This window comes from Primulina tabacum, chromosome 14 (genome assembly GCF_025594145.1).
Source record: "Primulina tabacum isolate GXHZ01 chromosome 14, ASM2559414v2, whole genome shotgun sequence".
Classification (NCBI taxonomy): domain Eukaryota; kingdom Viridiplantae; phylum Streptophyta; class Magnoliopsida; order Lamiales; family Gesneriaceae; genus Primulina; species Primulina tabacum.
Window position 1 is genome coordinate 36636052 of NC_134563.1, and position 9061 is coordinate 36645112.

Here is a 9061-nt window from a genome sequence, read left to right on the forward strand (position 1 = left end):
CATTGTCCATCTTAGATAGATTTGGACATTAATTCACATTCTTCTTTATTTTCTAAACTTTATGTAAAAAAATTATTTATTTACATTTCTTAGTTAATTTTTGTGATTCATTGTCCATTGTCTATGTGTACTCTATTTAAGTAAATTTTAGTTTTGATTTTGGTAAAATTCACTATTCTGTTATTTTTATTTTTATTGTTTTTTCCGTTTTGAATGATATTTGAATGAAATTTTTTTTGCTGATTTATCATTTAAGAGGACTGTATTATGTCGCGGATTGAAAAATGTCATATAAATAAGTAAATATATATGATTTATTGTCATGATGTATTTTTATGTATTGTGTTTTGATATATTTAGATTGATAAATACTTATAAACATGATGTTATTCAAACGACTTTAAACATTATCTAATTTTCGTGATTATATTTTTTATTATTAGTCACCTACGTGCATCGCACGTGTACATTCCTAGTATATATCTATATACCTATAAAAGTGTGGATTACTCATTTGTTTTTCAATTGTGAAAAGACATAAATGTCTTCTTTGTTAATATGAATTCAAAAAATCATATAAGGATATATATGTAAAATTGTAACAAATGCTAATAAATTATCATTACAACATACATTGATTGTAGTAATTTATACCATTTCAATAATAAAATATAACTCCTATATTAATTTTAACAAATACTTGATATTTATACTACATTTAAATGTTTTATTTTTTTAATTATCTCTCTACATTTTTTAATGATTTTATTATAATTTTGTAATTATATTTTTATTGCAATTTCTAATTAAGTAATAAATAAATTATAGTATTACAAGAAGATATATAAAAAAATTTAACTATATGTCCAATTGTAGAATAACATGATAAATATAAAATAATATGATAATGTGAAGTTTAATACTAACATATTTTATGGGTTTAAACAAAGAATTGAAAGTAAATAGTTTAATAAATTTATTAGACGAATTTATATCAATAATTATGAATGTCAATATGTTAATAATATCATAAAATATGAAGCTCTTGGAAAAATTTGGAGAGTTTGACTATAGTAAGAAAAGTAAAGATTTTAGTAGCACTTTTATAAAAGATTATACATACGACAAATTTATAAATTCAGTACACAAAAATTTGGTGATATTTGAAATATCTACTCCTATAGAAGTATGGATGATAGACAAAGTTTTGAATAGATATTCGATAATAAAAAATACATTAGAGAAATAATATTTTCTTCATACATAGTTCTTACAAAAATATTAAAAGAATAGATTTTTTAATAAATCTATATATTTTCCATTAAAAATATTAAAATAATATATATTTAACTATTATATTTATAAAAGTGTAAAAAGAATAACAAAGTTTTTTATTGTAAATTTTCTACTATCCTCATAAATTTTGTGTTGTTAGATTAATTGCATGAAAACTTTTCTATACAATCATTAAATACATGAAGATCATAATAATGTTTTTATTTTTTAATAGAAAATCGCAACATAAGAAACTTTGAAAATAATATTACATAAAAATTGAATAAAATAATTGATAATAAAAATATATTAGAGAAATAACATTTTCGTGATACATAATTCTTAAAAAAAATATTAAATGAATAGTTTAATTAAAAAAAATAATTAAAAATATTAAAAGATTATATATTTAATTATTATACTTATAAAAGTATAAAAACGAATAACAAAATTTTTCATTGTAAATTTTCTACTATTCTCATAAATTATGTGTTGTTAGATTAATTGCATGAAAATTTTCTACACAATCATTAAATACATGAAGATCATAATAGACATTTTTATTTTTTAATAGAAAATTGCAACATAAGAAACTTTGAAAATAATTTTACATAAAAATTGAATTGATATTTGATAATAAAAATACATTAGAGAAATAACATTTTCTTGATACATAATTCTTAGAAAAAATATTAACAAAATATATTTTTTAATTTTAAAAAATAATTAAAAATATTTAAAAACTATATATTTAACTATTATACTTATAAAAGTGTAAAAGAATTAACAAGATTTTTCATTGTTAAAAGCAAATATTTTTTAAAAAGTTTATTCACCACATCTAAATTCTTTCCTGATCTCAACAATATACAATCACTAAACACATAAAAATACGTAATATATATATATATATATATATATATATATATATATATAATTGTAATTGATGGCTTAATGAAAAATATAAATTATATACTTTTTAAAAAATTATTCATTAACTAATGTATATGAAAATTAATTTATCTATGAAGATAAAAAAGTTTTGTAGGAGGATAAATAATATTTAAATTGAATAATATATGCTATATTTTATTATTAATATTATTATTTCATTAGTTTTGATAATATTTTGATGAATTGGTTACAAATATTTTAAAATGATAATTATTTGCCCTTAGTGTGCTTCACTTATATAAATTATTATTTATGCATTTATAAAATCCATAATTTGGTTGATTTTTAGGTTATTATACCTTATACGTGGTGCTTAGATATATATATTTTCAAAATATGTTTCATTTCAATTCGTTTTATATATTATGCTCATTATAATTTATTATATAACATAAAATCAATTGCTTGAATTTTAATTCGAGAAATGATTTTGAAAGTAAGGTATATAAGTTCTTAATTAATTTATTCGTCTAATATGACAAAAGACTAAACCAATATAAATAAAAAAATGATTCAAATTATTTTTTAAAAAAATCATATTTTAATTTTTTTAAAATAATTAATATTCACGTGCATCGCACGTGCTTCTTGCTAGTATATATATATATAGTAGATCTTTTGTGAAACGATCTCATGAATTTTTTCATATGAGACGGATCAACCTTACCGATATTCACAATAAAAAGTAATATTCTCAGCATAAAAAATAATATTTTTTCATGAATGACCCAAATAAAAGATCTGTCACACAAAATAGTACTCATGAGACTCTCACACAAATTTTTGTCATATATATATATATATATATATATAAAAGATCTGTCACACAAAATAGTACTCGTGAGACTCTCACACAAATAATTTTTGTCATATATCGAACTCTATATGATTCATATTCTTTTATTAAACATAATCAACTATTACTAATATTCTCCATGGTATAACTTTTTATCACGTAGATTTTGTACACATTCCTGATTTGATTCTAAAGTTGCCTCCCATGATCTACAATTACTTGCTTCGACGCAAAGGCAAATAAAAGTTTAGCAAATAATTTGTATATTATGTAAATGTAGTTAGTATAAGCACATACTTACTATTAAGTTAGTGGAAGGTGATAAAATAAAATAATATAATTTTTTTTCCTTCTCTCTTTTCGGTATTTTATAATCATTTAAAAATATTAAAAAAATCCTCACATGGCAAGAGGTCTAAATACGGATGCTTGAACGTAGTAACAAAGGTTTTACTTATCATAGGCCATTAATAATATATTGGTTAAAGTTTTCATTTTCCGTGATGCATAAATAATCAACATTCACGATATTTTATTACTAATAATGTGATTAACCTCAACAAAATGAAAATGTCAATTATATTTGATTAAAAGCAGCTCAAAGAGTCAATAATAGTACTAATTACTAAAGCCGTCAAAAAAGAATGATCTAAAGGTCTTAGGTTGAAGCCGTCATTTTGTAACAATATTGCAAAGTAAGAAATTTTTATGTTCGGAACCATTTGGAAACAAGCAAGTACGGAGTATCTGACTAAAAATATCAAATGTTATTATAATTTTTAAATATTTTATTTTAATTTAGGTGAGTCTCTAGTAAAGAAATCTTGAGTCTCTAGTAAAGAAATCTTGGAACTTGTACAAGGAATCAGATTCAAGGAGGATTTTCCTTCTTGCACATAGCAGCACACAAATTATGTACAAATTGGAAGGCACTTGTCATAAAAAGGTACGAGCCCATGAACAATGTCCAAAAACAGAAAACACTAAGCACAAAAGCAGAGCAGCCCAAACTGCTAATGCACTGTTTTTCATGATTATTACTGGAACACATAAAAACAGCATCAAAGAGATAGAATCTTATAGTAATGCTACAAAAACAGATAATAGATTCTGAGATGATCACTTACCTCCGTGTAGAGAAACTCAAGGTTGCATGCTGAATTCCATACTGGCTGTGGCAGCTTCAGGATGGTAGTGCAGAATCTCCCTCCACATCATCTCCCTGATCATCTCTTCTCCTAAATCTTCATCCGTGTCGAGATTGATTGGGACCTGAGCAGGAGGATCACATATTGGATCATACAAGGGAGACATGTACTGGTGTTGAAGGGCTTCGGTTACACCTATTCTTTTTGAAGGGTCAAACACGAGCATCTTTTGCAAAAGATCAATTGCTAGAGGATGGGCATGAGGATAAAGGCGAGGAAATGGGGTTCCCGTGGAGTATGGAAGAGATTTAATGTACTTTTTCGCCTTTGGGTTGTCTATGAATTCAAGATTGTCTTCCCTTTGACTACCAAGGATGTTGATGATTAATTTAAGCTGATTAAGACACTCTGTCCCCGGAAAACAGGTTTTCTTCCAAGAAGTTCTGCAAAGATACAACCGACGGACCATATATCAATCGATGTGCCATAGTTGTCACAACAGAGAAGGAGCTCTGGGGGCCGGTACCAGCGAGTGACCACGTATTCTGTCATAAATTGACCTTTGCTGCTGTTTGTGCGTGCAAGCCCAAAGTCACATATTTTGAGATCACAGTTTGCATTAATGAGTAGGTTCCCGGGCTTCAAATCGCGATGAAGAATATTTGCAGAGTGTAGATACTTCAGACCTCTTAGCAACTGCAGAATTGCATTATAACGCATACAATTTAAATTCTAAAGGGTATGAGAGGGGGTTTTGTAAGTTTTGAAATATCGAGTCAATTCACACAGACTGGGAATAACAAAGTCACGAAAGAGGAATTATGCATGTTTTCTCTTATATGAGTTTATCTTTTCTGATATTTTAAATTTCCTAAAATATCACATTGATATCTCGGTTGAGCTTGAAAATCTAACGAATAATCTTCCAAAGAAAGTGGTGATTTCTTCATTAGGAACACTTGCATGATTTTACGAAGACGATAAGGACTCACAACCATCGGTAATACCTTTCACAATACATCAACGGTTCACATGAAAACCAATGTAGTTTGGAAACATGGTAGTATACTACAATGGAATCTAAAATAGCCTCCCATGAATAAAATATTATAAACTCATGAAGGTCTAGGTGATTAAACAATTTTGCCTAATGCTACAAAGTTCTAGCCTCCCCACTCTTCAATTAACTATTCCATAGGTCTTAAAGAGCAAGGGACTGAAATAGAATAAACAGATAAAGAAGAAAAACAAGATATACTCACATACACAACACTAACCCTCGAGCCATTAATGATGAAAAGTACCTGGAAGAGGAAATACTGGCAATGGTCATTTGAAAGAGTCTGAGAGGACTTAATAATCTGGTGTAAATCTGTGTCCATGAGTTCATATACCAAATAGACATCCTTGAAACTTCCCTTGTGTATAGGAAGCATGACATCTTTGAGAGCTATCACATTTTCATGTCTAAGATGCCGCAGAAGCTTCAGTTCACGCAAGGTTCTCAGTGCATCAATACGATTTTCAAAGGCGTTGTGTATCTTTTTAATCGCAACCTTCTCATCTGTTTCCCTGTTGACAGAAGAACACACAATACCAGATGCCCCTCGACCAATAGGCTTGATTGGCACGTATTTTGTGTCAATCTCGAAAAGTGTTTGCCACATTGAGTAATAATGCTTTCCTCGAGATCTAACCCCACTTGGAGGTTCAACCGGAGTCGCCATGATACTGAAAGCATCACAGAAAAGTAGAGTTATAGAAACTGAGTGTCAAGAGAATACACGTATCATTCTCCTGGATAATCTCAGGAAAAACATACACTTACCACCAGATCCTTGATTACATTTCTATACAGCTCTTGTCACAAGAATTCGGATACACGCCACGTGTAATTACGCGTCATGTATCCAAACTAATGCGACAAACGGTATGATCAAAAATGCAATAGTGTTGTCCATACTCATGCAATGAATTATCTCAAGCGGCTACATTTTGTATTACAATAATGATGCGTGGATATCCAAGTGTCTCAAGAGGTGAGTTACCATACAAGCCATGGGCTCTTCCCAAAAATACAAATCCATGATGAAGAAGCACAAATGAAATCTCCAAAAGGAAATGCTCGACAAGGAATATTCTCAAAATAAGTATAAGATAATATCAAGATTCGACTCCACTGTTTTTATAAGCTACGCGAGGACAGAAAAAGCTTCAACTCCTCGTCTTACATATTTGTTCCAAAAACAGTATTTCAATACTATCGCATCCGAGATTCAAAACTTGCCGCTTGTTTCATCATGGTCCAAACTTCAAAAACAATATTAGCACATGAAATTAAATTGTTCAAGACATAATATAAAGCATCAAATAGATAAATGATAAAAGTGGAGAGAATAAAAAAAGGAATAAATTGTGGTTAGTTCCTTATTTACTACACTGAGAAAAAAATCAAATTACATAGATAACCACTATAATGGCCAACTAAACGCAGTTATGCATGAAGCACCAAAATCTATAAAAATTCAAACCAAGTAAACAAAACTAGAACTTTAACATAAAGATAGAGATAAAGACATACTTCTGCGCTGAAATTTTTCCAGAAATTCCCTCAAAAAGCGCAGCAGACCTCAGAATTCTTCATTTTGCCATCAAATTTCACTTTCATCTCAACTTCAGCAACGATTGCTCCCATAAATTTCCGTGTATTCTTCAGATTCTCCACAAATATCACTCAATTGAGTCAAAGTTTCAAAAATACTGATTCGCTCGGAGCTGAAATTCAGCGGAACTACCTCCAAAGTCCACTGAATCGGGTCAGGAGGATCTTCAGCAATTAATTACCTCACATCTCCCTTGATTTTTTAGTGTAACTAATAAAATGGTAATATTTATTAAATATATTTTAATAAACTTTGCAGATTTTTCCTTTTCTTTATTAAAAATATTTTAATTTAATGTTTTGATAGCGAAAAATGAATATCTATTATTTTACTTATTTTATAACGAAAAACTCTTTTATTTTTCATGTCAAGTTGTGCATCGATAATTGTATAAAAATTATTAGGAGCATTTTAATTTTCTAATAAAACACAAGGATTTGAATATTGCTTTTGTTCTTTGGGAAGTGGTAAAATGCTTATTACGTGCAATAGTTTACATTGGTATTATAGAAATCGAAATACATAGGAAATTTACTTTGAAAAATAGTACCAACTAAATTAAAAGAGTAGGTCTTTCGTGAGACGGTCTCACGAATCTTTATATGTGAGACGGGTCAACCCTATCGATATTCACAATAAAAAATAATACTCTTAGATATAAAAATAATATTTTTTCATAAATAACTCAAAGAAAATATCTATCTCACGGAGTAAAACTAAAAAAACTAAGTAAATGCAAACTTTATTTCATGATTTCAAGTCACGAGCTTCTTTTGGGCTCTATTTTTTTTTATATAAAAAATTTTAATTTTGATTTGAGCTGTGGTCTTTCTCCTTTGTATGCTGAGCGTGAGATTGGGGGGAAATGATATGTATTATATGGGTCGACCCAAATCGAATAGTTCTTAAGAGGCCCAGCCAGGGTTTCGAACCCTGAAAAATAATATTGACAACAATAATAAACCATGTGAAATAAATTAATAATAGTAGTAATAATGTTATAAAAATTAAAATTATTAACAATAAATAATAATACCAAAATGATTAATGAACAAAACTTCAACTAAACCACCATGAACATTAACTTTGATAAAATTTAAAAATTAATCAAACAAGCCGCACCAAATTAAAATCAACTATTTTTGTTTGTGTTAAAATTAACCAAATTTTTGGGGGAAATTGAAAATTAAGATTTTTTAAAAAATTAAAAACTAATAAGCACATAGTTCTTGTCTAGTTTGATTTGTCTGACTAATGTGATTTACAAATTGTGTTAATTGGAGATTTATCCAATACACATCGAAAAATAACGACTATTAATAACAACACCTAACCATTACACCGAAGTTTTTGAATTTAATTAGACATGTCAAAGATGATGAAATCTAACTGGATTTAAATTTAAAGGAAAACTAATAATAATATAATCATGTTTTCTTAAATTGTTTGTTTACAAAATTAGATAATTATTTATTATTAGTTAAGTTAACTTATAATATTCTCATTATTTTAAATATGTTATTAATATCTAACTACCTTATATGACACAAAAATATTTATTTTCATAATTATCCTTGTTACCCTACTAAAAATATCTCAAATGACTCTATATTTTACACCCTTCTTAACTTATTAAAAACCTCATCAAAGCACTCCATATTTTACATAGAAAAAATTTAAACAAAACTTCTCTTTTAAATCGAACAATTTTTCTGAATTGAAAATAATTTCGTATTAATCGTTTAGTATTATTTGATCAAATTAAAAATAATAATAATTTATGCAATGTGTCTACATTTTTTACTAGTGTACAGAATAAATGATTCCATGGATTTAAAATAAATAAGAAAAATCAAGTGAGTTTATTGTAATCTAATTATTTTTTGGCAAAAACTTGTATGAGACGGTATCACGTTATCACGAGTCGTATTTTGTGATACATATATCTTATTTGGGTCATCCATAAAAAAATATTACTTTTTATGCTAAGAGTATTATTTTTTAGTGTGAATATCGTTAGGATTGACTCGTCTTACAGATAAAAATTGATGAAACTATCTTGCAAAAGACTTATTCTTATTTTTTTTTAAAAAAAACTTGGTATTTTGACAACATTTTGTAATGAGAATAATGTTCAAATGACCAAAGATTCCAAGTACCTTTTCTCATTATTATTGAAGGGTATAAATGTAAATAAGAACTTTATTATTTACTCTGGCAAGGCA

The 9061-nt window shown here is 27.4% G+C and overlaps 1 pseudogene; it reads right to left on the minus strand.

Annotated features, from left to right (window-relative positions):
* Positions 1–3839: 3839 nt before the first annotated feature.
* On the minus strand, positions 3840–7055 carry LOC142524428 (mitogen-activated protein kinase homolog NTF3-like; annotated as a pseudogene).
* Between the last annotated feature and the right edge of the window lie 2006 nt (positions 7056–9061).